This window comes from Crinia signifera, chromosome 19 (genome assembly GCF_055691185.1).
Source record: "Crinia signifera chromosome 19, ASM5569118v1, whole genome shotgun sequence".
In the NCBI taxonomy this organism is placed as follows: Eukaryota; Metazoa; Chordata; class Amphibia; order Anura; family Myobatrachidae; genus Crinia; species Crinia signifera.
In genome coordinates, this window is record NC_139226.1 from 79,864,047 (window position 1) to 79,883,734 (window position 19,688).

Here is a 19,688-nt window from a genome sequence, read left to right on the forward strand (position 1 = left end):
ATGTGTTCTATGAATAAAACCTTGTGTTCTATTCATAGAACCCTGTGTCCTATGAATGGAACCCTGTGTTCTATGAATAGAACCCTGTGTTTTATGAATGAAACCATGTGTTCTCTGAATGGAAACCACCCGTGATCTATAAATATAACCATCTGTTCTATGAATAAAACCTTGTGTTCTATGAATAGAACCCTGTGTTCTATAAATGGAACCCTGTGTTCTATGAATAGAACCCTGTGTTTTATGAATGAAATTATGTGTTCTCTGAATGGAAATCCCCCGTGATCTATAAATATAACCATGTTTTCTATGAATAAAACCTTGTGTTCTATTTATAGAACCCTGTATTCTATGAATGGAACCCTGTGTTCTATGAATAGTACCCTGTGTTTTATGAATGAAACCATGTGTTCTCTGAATGGAAACCACCCGTGATCTATAAATATAACCATTTTTTCTATGAATAAAACCTTGTGTTCTATGAATAGAACCCTATGTTCTATAAATGGAACCCTGTGTTCTATGAATAGAACCCTGTGTTTTATGATTGAAATTATGTGTTCTCTGAATGGAAACCACCCGTGATCTATAAATATAACCATGTGTTCTATGAATAAAACCTTGTGTTCTATTAATAGAACCCTGTGTCCTATGAATGGAACCCTGTGTTCTATGAATAGAACCCTGTGTTTTATGAATGAAACCATGTGTTCTCTGAATGGAAACCACCCGTGATCTATAAATATAACCATCTGTTCTATGAATAAAACCTTGTGTTCTATGAATAGAACCCTATGTTCTATAAATGGAACCCTGTGTTCTATGAATAGAACCCTGTGTTTTATGATTGAAATTATGTGTTCTCTGAATGGAAACCACCCGTGATCTATAAATATAACCATGAGTTCGATGAATAAAACCTTGTTTTCTATTAATAGAACCCTGTGTTCTATGAATGGAACCCTGTGTTCTATGAATAGAACCCTGTGTTTTATGAATGAAATTATGTGTTCTCTGAATGAAAACCACCCGTGATCTATAAATATAACCATGTGTTCTATGAATAAAACCTTGTGTTCTATGAATAGAACCCTGTGTTTTATGAATGAAACCATGTGTTCTCTGAATGGAAACCACCCGTGATCTATAAATATAACCATCTGTTCTATGAATAAAACCTTGTGTTCTATGAATAGAACCCTGTGTTCTATAAATGGAACCCTGTGTTCTATGAATAGAACCCTGTGTTTTATGAATGAAATTATGTGTTCTCTGAATGGAAACCACCCATGGTCTATAAATATAACCATGTGTTCTATGAATAAAACCTTGTGTTCTATTAATAGAACCCTGTGTTCTATAAATGGAACCCTGTGTTCTATGAATAGAACCCTGTGTTTTATGAATGAAATTATGTGTTCTCTGAATGAAAACCACCCGTGATCTATAAATATAACCATGTGTTCTATGAATAAAACCTTGCGTTCTATTAATAGAACCCTGTGTTCTATGAATAGAACCCTGTGTTCTATGAATAGAACCCTGTGTTTTATGAATGAAACCATGTGTTCTCTGAATGGAAACCACCCGTGATCTATAAATATAACCATCTGTTCTATGAATAAAACCTTGTGTTCTATGAATAGAACCCTGTGTTCTATAAATGGAACCCTGTGTTTTATGAATAGAACCCTGTGTTTTATTAATGCAATTATGTGTTCTCTGAATGGAAACCACCCGTGATCTATAAATATAACCATGTGTTCTATGAATAAAACCTTGTGTTCTATTAATAGAACCCTGTGTCCTATGAATGGAACCCTGTGTTTTATGAATGAAACCATGTGTTCTCTGAATGGAAACCACCCGTGATCTATAAATATAACCATCTGTTCTATGAATAAAACCTTGTGTTCTATGAATAGAACCATGTGTTCTATAAATGGAACCCTGTGTTCTATGAATAGAACCCTGTGTTTTATGAATGAAATTATGTGTTCTCTGAATGGAAACCACCCGTGATCTATAAATATAACCATGTGTTCTATGAATAAAACCTGGTGTTATATTAATAGAACCCTGTGTTCTATGAATGGAACCCTGTGTTCTATGAATAGAACCCTGTGTTTTATGAATGAAATTATGTGTTCTCTGAATGAAAACCACACGTGATCTATAAATATAACCATGTGTTCTATGAATAAAACCTTGTGTTCTATTAATATAACCCTGTGTTCTATGAATAGAACCCTGTGTTTTATGAATGAAACTATGTGTTCTCTGAATGGAAACCCCCGTGATCTATAAATATATCCATGTGTTCTATGAATAAAACGTTGTGTTCTATTAATAGAACCCTGTGTTCTATGAATGGAACCCTGTGTTTTATGAATGAAACCATGTGTTCTCTGAATGGAAACCACCCGTGATCTATAAATATAACCATCTGTTCTATGAATAAAACCTTGTGTTCTATGAATAGAACCCTGTGTTCTATAAATGGAACCCTGTGTTCTATGAAAAGAACCCTGTGTTTTAATAATGAAATTATGTTTTCTCTGAATGGAAACCATCCGTGATCTATAAATATAACCATGTGTTCTATGAATAGAACCCAGTGTTTTATGAATGAAATTATGTGTTCTCTGAATGGAAACCACCCGTGATCTATAAATATAACCATGTGTTCTATGAATAAAACCTTGTGTTCTATTAATAGAACCCTGTGTTCTATGAATGGAACCCTGTGTTCTATGAATAGAACCCTGTGTTTTATGAATGAAATTATGTGTTCTCTGAATGGAAACCTCCCGTGATCTATAAATATAACCATGTGTTCTATGAATAAAACCTTGTGTTCTATTAATAGAACCCTGTGTTCTATGAATGAAACCCTGTGTTCTATGAATAGAACCCTGTGTTTTATGAATAGAACCCTGTGTTTTATTAATGAAATTATGTGTGCTCTGAATGGAAACCACCCGTGATCTATAAATATAACCATCTGTTCTATGAATAAAACCTTGTGTTCTATGAATAGAACCCTGTGTTCTATAAATGGAACCCTGTGTTTTATGAATAGAACCCTGTGTTTTATTAATGAAATTATGTGTTCTCTGAATGGAAACCACCCGTGATCTATAAATATAACCATGTGTTCTATGAATAAAACCTTGTGTTCTATTAATAGAACCCTTTGTCCTATGAATGGAACCCTGTGTGCTATGAATAGAACCCTGTGTTTTATGAATGAAACCATGTGTTCTCTGAATGGAAACCACCCGTGATCTATAAATATAACCATCTGTTCTATGAATAAAACCTTGTGTTCTATGAATAGAACCCTGTGTTCTATAAATGGAACCCTGTGTTCTATGAATAGAACCCTGTGTTTTATGAATGAAATTATGTGTTCTCTGAATGGAAACCACCCGTGATCTATAAATATAACCATGTGTTCTATGAATAAAACCTTGTGTTCTATTAATAGAACCCTGTGTTCTATGAATGGAACCCTGTGTTCTATGAATAGAACCCTGTGTTTTATGAATGAAATTATGTGTTCTCTGAATGAAAACCACCCGTGATCTATAAATATAACCATGTGTTCTATGAATAAAACCTTGTGTTCTATTAATAGAACCCTGTGTTCTATGAATGGAACCCTGTGTTCTATGAATAGAACCCTGTGTTTTATGAATGAAATCATGTGTTCTCTGAATGGAAACCACCTGTGATCTATAAATATAACCATCTGTTCTATGAATAAAACCATGTGTTCTATGAATAGAACCCTGTGTTCTATAAATGGAACCCTGTGTTTTATGAATAGAACCCTGTGTTTTATTAATGCAATTATGTGTTCTCTGAATGGAAACCACCCGTGATCTATAAATGTGTTCTATGAATAAAACCTTGTGTTCTATTAATAGAACCCTGTGTCCTATGAATGGAACCCTGTGTTTTATGAATGAAACCATGTGTTCTCTGAATGGAAACCACCCGTGATCTATAAATATAACCATCTGTTCTATGAATAAAACCTTGTGTTCTATGAATAGAACCATGTGTTCTATAAATGGAACCCTGTGTTCTATGAATAGAAGCCTGTGTTTTATGAATGAAATTATGTGTTCTCTGAATGGAAACCACCCGTGATCTATAAATATAACCATGTGTTCTATGAATAAAACCTTGTGTTATATTAATAGAACCCTGTGTTCTATGAATGGAACCCTGTGTTCTATGAATAGAACCCTGTGTTTTATGAATGAAATTATGTGTTCTCTGAATGAAAACCACCCGTGATCTATAAATATAACCATGTGTTCTATGAATAAAACCTTGTGTTCTATTAATAGAACCCTGTGTTCTATGAATAGAACCCTGTGTTTTATGAATGAAACCATGTGTTCTCTGAATGGAAACCCCCGTGATCTATGAATATATCCATGTGTTCTATGAATAAAACGTTGTGTTCTATTAATAGAACCCTGTGTTCTATGAATGGAACCCTGTGTTTTATGAATTAAACCATGTGTTCTCTGAATGGAAACCACCCGTGATCTATAAATATAACCATCTCTTCTATGAATAAAACCTTGTGTTCTATGAATAGAACCCTGTGTTCTATAAATGGAACCCTGTGTTCTATGAAAAGAACCCTGTGTTTTAATAATGAAATTATGTTTTCTCTGAATGGAAACCACCCGTGATCTATAAATATAACCATCTGTTCTATGAATAAAACCTTGTGTTCTATGAATAGAACCCTGTGTTCTATGAATGGAACCCTGTGTTCTATGAATAGAACCATGTGTTTTATGAATGAAACCATGTGTTCTCTGAATGGAAACCACCCGTGATCTATAAATATAACCTTCTGTTCTATGAATAAAACCTTGTGTTCTATGAATAGAACCCTGTGTTCTATAAATGGAACCCTGTGTTTTATGAATAGAACCCTGTGTTTTATGAATGAAACCATGTGTTCTCTGAATGGAAACCACCCGTGATCTATAAATATAACCATGTGTTCTATTAATAAAACCTTGTGTTCTATTAATAGAACCCTGTGTTCTATGAATGGAACCCTGTGTTCTATGAATAGAACCCTGTGTTTTATGAATGAAATTATGTGTTCTCTGAATGAAAACCACCCGTGATCTATAAATATAACCATGTGTTCTATGAATAAAACCTTGTGTTCTATTAATAGAACCCTGTGTCCTATGAATGGAACCCTGTGTTCTATGAATAGAACCCTGTGTTTTATGAATGAAATTATGTGTTCTCTGAATGAAAACCACCCGTGATCTATAAATATAACCATGTGTTCTATGAATAAAACCTTGTGTTCTATTAATAGAACCCTGTGTTCTATGAATGGAACCCTGTGTTCTATGAATAAAACCCTGTGTTTTATGAATAAAACCATGTGTTCTCTGAATGGAAACCACCCGTGATCTATAAATATAACCATCTGTTCTATGAATAAAACCTTGTGTTCTATGAATAGAACCCTGTGTTCTATAAATGGAACCCTGTGTTTTATGAATAGAACCCTGTGTTTTATGAATGAAACCATGTGTTCTCTGAATGGAAACCACCCGTGATCTATAAATATAACCATCTGTTCTATGAATAAAACCTTGTGTTCTATGAATAGAACCCTGTGTTCTATAAATGGAACCCTGTGTTCTATGAATAGAACCCTGTGTTTTATGAATGAAATTATGTGTTCTCTGAATGGAAATCCCCCGTGATCTATAAATATAACCATGTTTTCTATGAATAAAACCTTGTGTTCTATTTATAGAACCCTGTATTCTATGAATGAAACCCTGTGTTCTATGAATAGTACCCTGTGTTTTATGAATGAAACCATGTGTTCTCTGAATGGAAACCACCCGTGATCTATAAATATAACCATTTTTTCTATGAATAAAACCTTGTGTTCTATGAATAGAACCCTATGTTCTATAAATGGAACCCTGTGTTCTATGAATAGAACCCTGTGTTTTATGATTGAAATTATGTGTTCTCTGAATGGAAACCACCCGTGATCTATAAATATAACCATGTGTTCTATGAATAAAACCTTGTGTTCTATTAATAGAACCCTGTGTCCTATGAATGGAACCCTGTGTTCTATGAATAGAACCCTGTGTTTTATGAATGAAACCATGTGTTCTCTGAATGGAAACCACCCGTGATCTATAAATATAACCATCTGTTCTATGAATAAAACCTTGTGTTCTATGAATAGAACCCTATGTTCTATAAATGGAACCCTGTGTTCTATGAATAGAACCCTTTGTTTTATGATTGAAATTATGTGTTCTCTGAATGGAAACCACCCGTGATCTATAAATATAACCATGAGTTCGATGAATAAAACCTTGTTTTCTATTAATAGAACCCTGTGTTCTATGAATGGAACCCTGTGTTCTATGAATAGAACCCTGTGTTTTATGAATGAAATTATGTGTTCTCTGAATGAAAACCACCTGTGATCTATAAATATAACCATGTGTTCTATGAATAAAACCTTGTGTTCTATTAATAGAACCCTGTGTTCTATGAATGGAACCCTGTGTTCTATGAATTGAACCCTGTGTTTTATGAATGAAACCATGTGTTCTCTGAATGGAAACCACCCGTGATCTATAAATATAACCATGTGTTCTATGAATAAAACCTTGTGTTCTATTAATAGAACCCTGTGTTCTATGAATGGAACCCTGTGTTCTATGAATAGAACTCTGTGTTTTATGAATGAAATTATGTGTTCTCTGAATGGAAACCACCCGTGATCTATAAATATAACCATCTTTTCTATGAATAAAACCTTGTGTTCTATGAATAGAACCCTATGTTCTATAAATGGAACCCTGTGTTCTATGAATAGAACCCTGTGTTTTATGATTGAAATTATGTGTTCTCTGAATGGAAACCACCCGTGATCTATAAATATAACCATGTGTTCTATTAATAGAACCCTGTGTCCTATGAATGGAACCCTGTGTTCTATGAATAGAACCCTGTGTTTTATGAATGAAACCATGTGTTCTCTGAATGGAAACCACCCATGATCTATAAATATAACCATGTGTTCTATGAATAAAACCTTGTGTTCTATTAATAGAACCCTGTGTTCTATGAATGGAACCATGTGTTCTATGAATAGAACCCTGTGTTTTATGAATGAAATGATGTGTTCTCTGAATGAAAACCACCCGAGATCTATAAATATAACCATGTGTTCTATGAATAAAACCTTGTGTTCTATTAATAGAACCCTGTGTTCTATGAATGGAACTCTGTGTTCTATGAATAGAACCCTGTGTTTTATGAATGAAACCATGTGTTCTCTGAATGGAAACCACCCGTGATCTATAAATATAAGCATCTGTTCTATGAATAAAACCTTGTGTTCTATGAATAGAACCCTGTGTTCTATAAATGGAACCCTGTGTTTTATGATTAGAACCCTGTGTTTTATTAATGAAATTATGTGTTCTCTGAATGGAAACCACCCGTGATCTATAAATATAACCATGTGTTCTATGAATAAAACCTTGTGTTCTATTAATAGAACCCTGTGTCCTATGAATGGAACCCTGTGTTTTATGAATGAAACCATGTGTTCTCTGAATGGAAACCACCCGTGATCTATAAATATAACCATCTGTTCTATGAATAAAACCTTGTGTTCTATGAATAGAACCATGTGTTCTATAAATGGAACCCTGTGTTCTATGAATAGAACCCTGTGTTTTATGAATGAAATTATGTGTTCTCTGAATGGAAACCACCCTTGATCTATAAATATAACCATGTGTTCTATGAATAAAACCTTGTGTTCTATTAATAGAACCCTGTGTTCTATAAATGGAACCCTGTGTTCTATGAATAGAACCCTGTGTTTTATGAATGAAACCATGTGTTCTCTGAATGGAAACCACCCGTGTTCTATAAATATAACCATCTGTTCTATGAATAAAACCTTGTGTTCTATGAATAGATCCCTGTGTTCTATAAATGGAACCCTGTGTTCTATGAATAGAACCCTGTGTTTTATTAATGAAATTATGTGTTCTCTGAATGGAAACCACCCGTGACCTATAAATATAACCATGTGTTCTTTGAATAAAACCTTGTGTTCTATTTATAGAACCCTGTGTCCTATGAAAGGAACCCTGTGTTCTATGAATAGAACCCTGTGTTTTATGAATAAAACCATGTGTTCTCTGAATGGAAACCACCCGTGATCTATAAATATAACCATCTGTTCTATGAATAAAACCTTGTGTTCTATGAATAGAACCCTGTGTTCTATAAATGGAACCCTGTGTTCTATGAATAGAACCCTGTGTTTTATGAATGAAATTATGTGTTCTCTAAATGGAAACCACCCGTGATCTATAAATATAACCATGTGTTCTATGAATAAAACCTTGTGTTCTATGAATAGAACCCTGTGTTCTATGAATGGAACCCTGTGTTCTATGAATAGAACCCTGTGTTTTATGAATGAAATTATGTGTTCTCTGAATGAAAACCACCCGTGATCTATAAATATAACCATGTGTTCTATGAATAAAACCTTGTGTTCTATTAATAGAACCCTGTGTTCTATGAATGGAACCCTGTGTTCTATGAATGGAACCCTGTGTTCTATGAATAGAACCCTGTGTTTTATGAATGAAACTATGTGTTCTCTGAATGGAAACCACCCGTGATCTATAAATATAACCATCTGTTCTATGAATAAAACCTTGTGTTCTATGAATATAACCCTGTGTTCTATAAATGGAACCCTGTGTTCTATGAATAGAACCCTGTGTTTTATGAATGAAATTATGTGTTCTCTGAATGGAAACCACCCGTGATCTATAAATATAACCATGTGTTCTTTGAATAAAACCTTGTGTTCTATTTATAGAACCCTGTGTTCTATGAATGGAACCCTGTGTTCTATGAATAGAATCCTGTGTTTTATGAATAAAACCATGTGTTCTCTGAATGGAAACCACCCGAGATCTATAAATATAACCATCTTTTCTATGAATGAAACCTTGTGTTCTATGAATAGAACCCTATGTTCTGTAAATGGAACCCTGTGTTCTATGAATAGAACCCTGTGTTTTATGATTGAAATTATGTGTTCTCTGAATGAAAACATCCCGTGATCTATAAATATAACCATGTGTTCTATGAATAAAACCTTGTGTTCTATTAATAGAACCCTGTGTTCTATGAATGGAACCCTGTGTTCTATGAATAGAACCCTGTGTTTTATGAATGAAACCATGTGTTCTCTGAATGGAAACCACCCGTGATCTATAAATATAACCATGTGTTCTATGAATAGAACCTTGTGTTCTATTCATAGAACCCTGTGTCCTATGAATGGAACCATGTGTTCTATGAATAGAACCCTGTGTTTTATGAATGAAACCATGTGTTCTCTGAATGGATACCACCCGTGATCTATAAATATAACCATCTGTTCTATGAATAAAACCTTGTGTTCTATGAATAGAACCCTGTGTTCTATAAATGGAACCCTGTGTTCTATGAATAGAACCCTGTGTTTTATGAATTAAATTATGTGTTCTCTGAATGGAAACCACCCGTGATCTATAAATATAACCATCTGTTCTATGAATAAAACCTTGTGTTCTATGAATATAACCCTGTGTTCTATAAATGGAACCCTGTGTTCTATGAATAGAACCCTGTTTTTATGAATGAAATTATGTTTTCTGAATGGAAACCACCAGTGATCTATAAATATAACCATGTGTTCTTTGAATAAAACCTTGTGTTCTATTTATAGAACCCTGTGTTCTATGAATGGAACCCTGTGTTCTATGAATAGAATCCTGTGTTTTATAAATGAAACCATGTGTTCTCTGAATGGAAACCACCCGTGATCTATAAATATAACCATCTTTTCTATGAATAAAACCTTGTGTTCTATGAATAGAACCCTATGTTCTATAAATGGAACCCTGTGTTCTATGAATAGAACCCTGTGTTTTATGATTGAAATTATGTGTTCTCTGAATGGAAACCACCCGTGATCTATAAATATAACCATGTGTTCTATTAATAGAACCCTGTGTCCTATGAATGGAACCCTGTGTTCTATGAATAGAACCCTGTGTTTTATTAATGAAACCATGTGTTCTCTGAATGGAAACCACCCATGATCTATAAATATAACCATGTGTTCTATGAATAAAACCTTGTGTTCTATTAATAGAACCCTGTGTTCTATGAATGGAACCATGTGTTCTATGAATAGAACCCTGTGTTTTATGAATGAAATTATGTTTTCTCTGAATGGAAACCACCCGTGATCTATAAATATAACCATCTGTTCTATGAATAAAACCTTGTGTTCTATGAATAGAACCCTGTGTTCTATGAATGGAACCCTGTGTTCTATGAATAGAACCATGTGTTTTATGAATGAAACCATGTGTTCTCTGAATGGAAACCACCCGTGATCTATAAATATAACCTTCTGTTCTATGAATAAAACCTTGTGTTCTATGAATAGAACCCTGTGTTCTATAAATGGAACCCTGTGTTTTATGAATAGAACCCTGTGTTTTATGAATGAAACCATGTGTTCTCTGAATGGAAACCAACCGTGATCTATAAATATAACCATGTGTTCTATGAATAAAACCTTGTGTTCTATTAATAGAACCCTGTGTTCTATGAATGGAACCCTGTGTTCTATGAATAGAACCCTGTGTTTTATGAATGAAATTATGTGTTCTCTGTATGAAAACCACCCGTGATCTATAAATATAACCATGTGTTCTATGAATAAAACCTTGTGTTCTATTAATAGAACCCTGTGTTCTATGAATAGAACCCTGTGTTTTATGAATGAAATTATGTGTTCTCTGAATGAAAACCACCCGTGATCTATAAATATAACCATGTGTTCTATGAATAAAACCTTGTGTTCTATTAATAGAACCCTGTGTTCTATGAATGGAACCCTGTGTTCTATGAATAAAACCCTGTGTTTTATGAATAAAACCATGTGTTCTCTGAATGGAAACCACCCGTGATCTATAAATGTTTTATGAATGAAACCATGTGTTCTCTGAATGGAAACCACCCGTGATCTATAAATATAACCATCTCTTCTATGAATAAAACCTTGTGTTCTATGAATAGAACCCTGTGTTCTATAAATGGAACCCTGTGTTCTATGAAAAGAACCCTGTGTTTTAATAATGAAATTATGTTTTCTCTGAATGGAAACCACCTGTGATCTATAAATATAACCATCTGTTCTATGAATAAAACCTTGTGTTCTATGAATGGAACCCTGTGTTCTATGAATAGAACCATGTGTTTTATGAATGAAACCATGTGTTCTCTGAATGGAAACCACCCGTGATCTATAAATATAATCTTCTGTTCTATGAATAAAACCTTGTGTTCTATGAATAGAACCCTGTGTTCTATAAATGGAACCCTGTGTTTTATGAATAGAACCCTGTGTTTTATGAATGAAACCATGTGTTCTCTGAATGGAAACCAACCGTGATCTATAAATATAACCATGTGTTCTATGAATAAAACCTTGTGTTCTATTAATAGAACCCTGTGTTCTATGAATGGAACCCTGTGTTTTATGAATGAAATTATGTGTTCTCTGAATGAAAACCACCCGTGATCTATAAATATAACCATGTGTTCTATGAATAAAACCTTGTGTTCTATTAATAGAACCCTGTGTTCTATGAATGGAACCCTGTGTTCTATGAATAGAACCCTGTGTTTTATGAATGAAATTATGTGTTCTCTGAATGAAAACCACCCGTGATCTATAAATATAACCATGTGTTCTATGAATAAAACCTTGTGTTCTATTAATAGAACCCTGTGTTCTATGAATGGAACCCTGTGTTCTATGAATAAAACCCTGTGTTTTATGAATAAAACCATGTGTTCTCTGAATGGAAACCACCCGTGATCTATAAATATAACCATCTGTTCTATGAATAAAACCTTGTGTTCTATGAATAGAACCCTGTGTTCTATAAATGGAACCCTGTGTTTTATGAATAGAACCCTGTGTTTTATGAATGAAACCATGTGTTCTCTGAATGGAAACCACCCGTGATCTATAAATATAACCATCTGTTCTATGAATAAAACCTTGTGTTCTATGAATAGAAATATGTGTTCTATAAATGGAACCCTGTGTTCTATGAATAGAACCCTGTGTTTTATGAATGAAATTATGTGTTCTCTGAATGGAAACCACCCGTGATCTATAAATATAACCATGTGTTCTATGAGTAAAACCTTGTGTTATATTAATAGAACCCTGTGTTCTATGAATGGAACCCTGTGTTCTATGAATAGAACCCTGTGTTTTATGAATGAAATTATGTGTTCTCTGAATGAAAACCACCCGTGATCTATAAATATAACCATGTGTTCTATGAATAAAACCTTGTGTTCTATTAATAGAACCCTGTGTTCTATGAATAGAACCCTGTGTTTTATGAATGAAACCATGTGTTCTCTGAATGGAAACCCCCCGTGATCTATAAATATATCCATGTGTTCTATGAATAAAATGTTGTGTTCTATTAATAAAACCCTGTGTTCTATGAATGGAACCCTGTGTTTTATGAATGAAACCATGTGTTCTCTGAATGGAAACCACCCGTGATCTATAAATATAACCATCTCTTCTATGAATAAAACCTTGTGTTCTATGAATAGAACCCTGTGTTCTATAAATGGAACCCTGTGTTCTATTAATAGAACCCTGTGTTTTAATAATGAAATTATGTTTTCTCTGAATGGAAACCACCCGTGATCTATAAATATAACCATCTGTTCTATGAATAAAACCTTGTGTTCTATGAATAGAACCCTGTGTTCTATGAATGGAACCCTGTGTTCTATGAATAGAACCATGTGTTTTATGAATGAAACCATGTGTTCTCTGAATGGAAACCACCCGTGATCTATAAATATAACCTTCTGTTCTATGAATAAAACCTTGTGTTCTATGAATAGAACCCTGTGTTCTATATATGGAACCCTGTGTTTTATGAATAGAACCCTGTGTTTTATGAATGAAACCATGTGTTCTCTGAATGGAAACCAACCGTGATCTATAAATATAACCATCTGTTCTATGAATAAAACCTTGTGTTCTATGAATAGAACCCTGTGTTCTATGAATGGAACCCTGTGTTCTATGAATAGAACCATGTGTTTTATGAATGAAACCATGTGTTCTCTGAATGGAAACCACCCGTGATCTATAAATATAACCTTCTGTTCTATGAATAAAACCTTGTGTTCTATGAATAGAAACATGTGTTCTATAAATGGAACCCTGTGTTTTATGAATAGAACCCTGTGTTTTATGAATGAAACCATGTGTTCTCTGAATGGAAACCACCCGTGATCTATAAATATAACCATGTGTTCTATGAATAAAACCTTGTGTTCTATTAATAGAACCCTGTGTTCTATGAATGGAACCCTGTGTTCTATGAATAGAACCCTGTGTTTTATGAATGAAATTATGTGTTCTCTGAATGAAAACCACCCGTGATCTATAAATATAACCATGTGTTCTATGAATAAAACCTTGTGTTCTATTAATAGAACCCTGTGTTCTATGAATGGAACCCTGTGTTCTATGAATAGAACCCTGTGTTTTATGAATGAAATTATGTGTTCTCTGAATGAAAACCACCCGTGATCTATAAATATAACCATGTGTTCTATGAATAAAACCTTGTGTTCTATTAATAGAACCCTGTGTTCTATGAATGGAACCCTGTGTTCTATGAATAAAACCCTGTGTTTTATGAATAAAACCATGTGTTCTCTGAATGGAAACCACCCGTGATCTATAAATATAACCATCTGTTCTATGAATAAAACCTTGTGTTCTATGAATAGAACCCTGTGTTCTATAAATGGAACCCTGTGTTTTATGAATAGAACCCTGTGTTTTATTAATGAAATTATGTGTTCTCTGAATGGAAACCACACGTGATCTATAAATATAACCATGTGTTCTATGAATAAAACCTTGTGTTCTATTCATAGAACCCTGTGTCCTATGAATGGAACCCTGTGTTCTATGAATAGAACCCTGTGTTTTATGAATGAAACCATGTGTTCTCTGAATGGAAACCACCCGTGATCTATAAATATAACCATCTGTTCTATGAATAAAACCTTGTGTTCTATGAATAGAACCCTGTGTTCTATAAATGGAACCCTGTGTTCTATGAATAGAACCCTGTGTTTTATGAATGAAATTATGTGTTCTCTGAATGGAAATCCCCCGTGATCTATAAATATAACCATGTTTTCTATGAATAAAACCTTGTGTTCTATTTATAGAACCCTGTATTCTATGAATGGAACCCTGTGTTCTATGAATAGTACCCTGTGTTTTATGAATGAAACCATGTGTTCTCTGAATGGAAACCACCCGTGATCTATAAATATAACCATTTTTTCTATGAATAAAACCTTGTGTTCTATGAATAGAACCCTATGTTCTATAAATGGAACCCTGTGTTCTATGAATAGAACCCTGTGTTTTATGATTGAAATTATGTGTTCTCTGAATGGAAACCACCCGTGATCTATAAATATAACCATGTGTTCTATGAATAAAACCTTGTGTTCTATTAATAGAACCCTGTGTCCTATGAATGGAACCCTGTGTTCTATGAATAGAACCCTGTGTTTTATGAATGAAACCATGTGTTCTCTGAATGGAAACCACCCGTGATCTATAAATATAACCATCTGTTCTATGAATAAAACCTTGTGTTCTATGAATAGAACCCTATGTTCTATAAATGGAACCCTGTGTTCTATGAATAGAACCCTGTGTTTTATGATTGAAATTATGTGTTCTCTGAATGGAAACCACCCGTGATCTATAAATATAACCATGAGTTCGATGAATAAAACCTTGTTTTCTATTAATAGAACCCTGTGTTCTATGAATGGAACCCTGTGTTCTATGAATAGAACCCTGTGTTTTATGAATGAAATTATGTGTTCTCTGAATGAAAACCACCCGTGATCTATAAATATAACCATGTGTTCTATGAATAAAACCTTGTGTTCTATGAATAGAACCCTGTGTTTTATGAATGAAACCATGTGTTCTCTGAATGGAAACCACCCGTGATCTATAAATATAACCATCTGTTCTATGAATAAAACCTTGTGTTCTATGAATAGAACCCTGTGTTCTATAAATGGAACCCTGTGTTCTATGAATAGAACCCTGTGTTTTATGAATGAAATTATGTGTTCTCTGAATGGAAACCACCCATGATCTATAAATATAACCATGTGTTCTATGAATAAAACCTTGTGTTCTATTAATAGAACCCTGTGTTCTATAAATGGAACCCTGTGTTCTATGAATAGAACCCTGTGTTTTATGAATGAAATTATGTGTTCTCTGAATGAAAACCACCCGTGATCTATAAATATAACCATGTGTTCTATGAATAAAACCTTGCGTTCTATTAATAGAACCCTGTGTTCTATGAATAGAACCCTGTGTTCTATGAATAGAACCCTGTGTTTTATGAATGAAACCATGTGTTCTCTGAATGGAAACCACCCGTGATCTATAAATATAACCATCTGTTCTATGAATAAAACCTTGTGTTCTATGAATAGAACCCTGTGTTCTATAAATGGAACCCTGTGTTTTATGAATAGAACCCTGTGTTTTATTAATGCAATTATGTGTTCTCTGAATGGAAACCACCCGTGATCTATAAATATAACCATGTGTTCTATGAATAAAACCTTGTGTTCTATTAATATAACCCTGTGTCCTATGAATGGAACCCTGTGTTTTATGAATGAAACCATGTGTTCTCTGAATGGAAACCACCCGTGATCTATAAATATAACCATCTGTTCTATGAATAAAACCTTGTGTTCTATGAATAGAACCATGTGTTCTATAAATGGAACCCTGTGTTCTATGAATAGAACCCTGTGTTTTATGAATGAAATTATGTGTTCTCTGAATGGAAACCACCCGTGATCTATAAATATAACCATGTGTTCTATGAATAAAACCTTGTGTTATATTAATAGAACCCTGTGTTCTATGAATGGAACCCTGTGTTCTATGAATAGAACCCTGTGTTTTATGAATGAAATTATGTGTTCTCTGAATGAAAACCACACGTGATCTATAAATATAACCATGTGTTCTATGAATAAAACCTTGTGTTCTATTAATAGAACCCTGTGTTCTATGAATAGAACCCTGTGTTTTATGAATGAAACTATGTGTTCTCTGAATGGAAACCCCCCGTGATCTATAAATATATCCATGTGTTCTATGAATAAAACGTTGTGTTCTATTAATAGAACCCTGTGTTCTATGAATGGAACCCTGTGTTTTATGAATGAAACCATGTGTTCTCTGAATGGAAACCACCCGTGATCTATAAATATAACCATCTGTTCTATGAATAAAACCTTGTGTTCTATGAATAGAACCCTGTGTTCTATAAATGGAACCCTGTGTTCTATGAAAAGAACCCTGTGTTTTAATAATGAAATTATGTTTTCTCTGAATGGAAACCATCCGTGATCTATAAATATAACCATGTGTTCTATGAATAGAACCCAGTGTTTTATGAATGAAATTATGTGTTCTCTGAATGGAAACCACCCGTGATCTATAAATATAACCATGTGTTCTATGAATAAAACCTTGTGTTCTATTAATAGAACCCTGTGTTCTATGAATGGAACCCTGTGTTCTATGAATAGAACCCTGTGTTTTATGAATGAAATTATGTGTTCTCTGAATGGAAACCTCCCGTGATCTATAAATATAACCATGTGTTCTATGAATAAAACCTTGTGTTCTATTAATAGAACCCTGTGTTCTATGAATGAAACCCTGTGTTCTATGAATAGAACCCTGTGTTTTATGAATAGAACCCTGTGTTTTATTAATGAAATTATGTGTGCTCTGAATGGAAACCACCCGTGATCTATAAATATAACCATCTGTTCTATGAATAAAACCTTGTGTTCTATGAATAGAACCCTGTGTTCTATAAATGGAACCCTGTGTTTTATGAATAGAACCCTGTGTTTTATTAATGAAATTATGTGTTCTCTGAATGGAAACCACCCGTGATCTATAAATATAACCATGTGTTCTATGAATAAAACCTTGTGTTCTATTAATAGAACCCTTTGTCCTATGAATGGAACCCTGTGTGCTATGAATAGAACCCTGTGTTTTATGAATGAAACCATGTGTTCTCTGAATGGAAACCACCCGTGATCTATAAATATAACCATCTGTTCTATGAATAAAACCTTGTGTTCTATGAATAGAACCCTGTGTTCTATAAATGGAACCCTGTGTTCTATGAATAGAACCCTGTGTTTTATGAATGAAATTATGTGTTCTCTGAATGGAAACCACCCGTGATCTATAAATATAACCATGTGTTCTATGAATAAAACCTTGTGTTCTATTAATAGAACCCTGTGTTCTATGAATGGAACCCTGTGTTCTATGAATATAACCCTGTGTTTTATGAATGAAATTATGTGTTCTCTGAATGAAAACCACCCGTGATCTATAAATATAACCATGTGTTCTATGAATAAAACCTTGTGTTCTATTAATAGAACCCTGTGTTCTATGAATGGAACCCTGTGTTCTATGAATAGAACCCTGTGTTTTATGAATGAAATCATGTGTTCTCTGAATGGAAACCACCTGTGATCTATAAATATAACCATCTGTTCTATGAATAAAACCATGTGTTCTATGAATAGAACCCTGTGTTCTATAAATGGAACCCTGTGTTTTATGAATAGAACCCTGTGTTTTATTAATGCAATTATGTGTTCTCTGAATGGAAACCACCCGTGATCTATAAATGTGCTCTATGAATAAAACCTTGTGTTCTATTAATAGAACCCTGTGTCCTATGAATGGAACCCTGTGTTTTATGAATGAAACCATGTGTTCTCTGAATGGAAACCACCCGTGATCTATAAATATAACCATCTGTTCTATGAATAAAACCTTGTGTTCTATGAATAGAACCATGTGTTCTATAAATGGAACCCTGTGTTCTATGAATAGAAGCCTGTGTTTTATGAATGAAATTATGTGTTCTCTGAATGGAAACCACCCGTGATCTATAAATATAACCATGTGTTCTATGAATAAAACCTTGTGTTCTATTAATAGAACCCTGTGTTCTATGAATAGAACCCTGTGTTTTATGAATGAAACCATGTGTTCTCTGAATGGAAACCCCGTGATCTATGAATATATCCATGTGTTCTATGAATAAAACGTTGTGTTCTATTAATAGAACCCTGTGTTCTATGAATGGAACCCTGTGTTTTATGAATTAAACCATGTGTTCTCTGAATGGAAACCACCCGTGATCTATAAATATAACCATCTCTTCTATGAATAAAACCTTGTGTTCTATGAATAGAACCCTGTGTTCTATAAATGGAACCCTGTGTTCTATGAAAAGAACCCTGTGTTTTAATAATGAAATTATGTTTTCTCTGAATGGAAACCACCCGTGATCTATAAATATAACCATCTGTTCTATGAATAAAACCTTGTGTTCTATGAATAGAACCCTGTGTTCTATGAATGGAACCCTGTGTTCTATGAATAGAACCATGTGTTTTATGAATGAAACCATGTGTTCTCTGAATGGAAACCACCCGTGATCTATAAATATAACCTTCTGTTCTATGAATAAAACCTTGTGTTCTATGAATAGAACCCTGTGTTCTATAAATGGAACCCTGTGTTTTATGAATAGAACCCTGTGTTTTATGAATGAAACCATGTGTTCTCTGAATGGAAACCACCCGTGATCTATAAATATAACCATGTGTTCTATTAATAAAACCTTGTGTTCTATTAATAGAACCCTGTGTTCTATGAATGGAACCCTGTGTTCTATGAATAGAACCCTGTGTTTTATGAATGAAATTATGTGTTCTCTGAATGAAAACCACCCGTGATCTATAAATATAACCATGTGTTCTATGAATAAAACCTTGTGTTCTATTAATAGAACCCTGTGTCCTATGAATGGAACCCTGTGTTCTATGAATAGAACCCTGTGTTTTATGAATGAAATTATGTGTTCTCTGAATGAAAACCACCCGTGATCTATAAATATAACCATGTGTTCTATGAATAAAACCTTGTGTTCTATTAATAGAACCCTGTGTTCTATGAATGGAACCCTGTGTTCTATGAATAAAACCCTGTGTTTTATGAATAAAACCATGTGTTCTCTGAATGGAAACCACCCGTGATCTATAAATATAACCATCTGTTCTATGAATAAAACCTTGTGTTCTATGAATAGAACCCTGTGTTCTATAAATGGAACCCTGTGTTTTATGAATAGAACCCTGTGTTTTATTAATGAAATTATGTGTTCTCTGAATGGAAACCACCCGTGATCTATAAATATAACCATGTGTTCTATGAATAAAACCTTGTGTTCTATTCATAGAACCCTGTGTCCTATGAATGGAACCCTGTGTTCTATGAATAGAACCCTGTGTTTTATGAATGAAACCATGTGTTCTCTGAATGG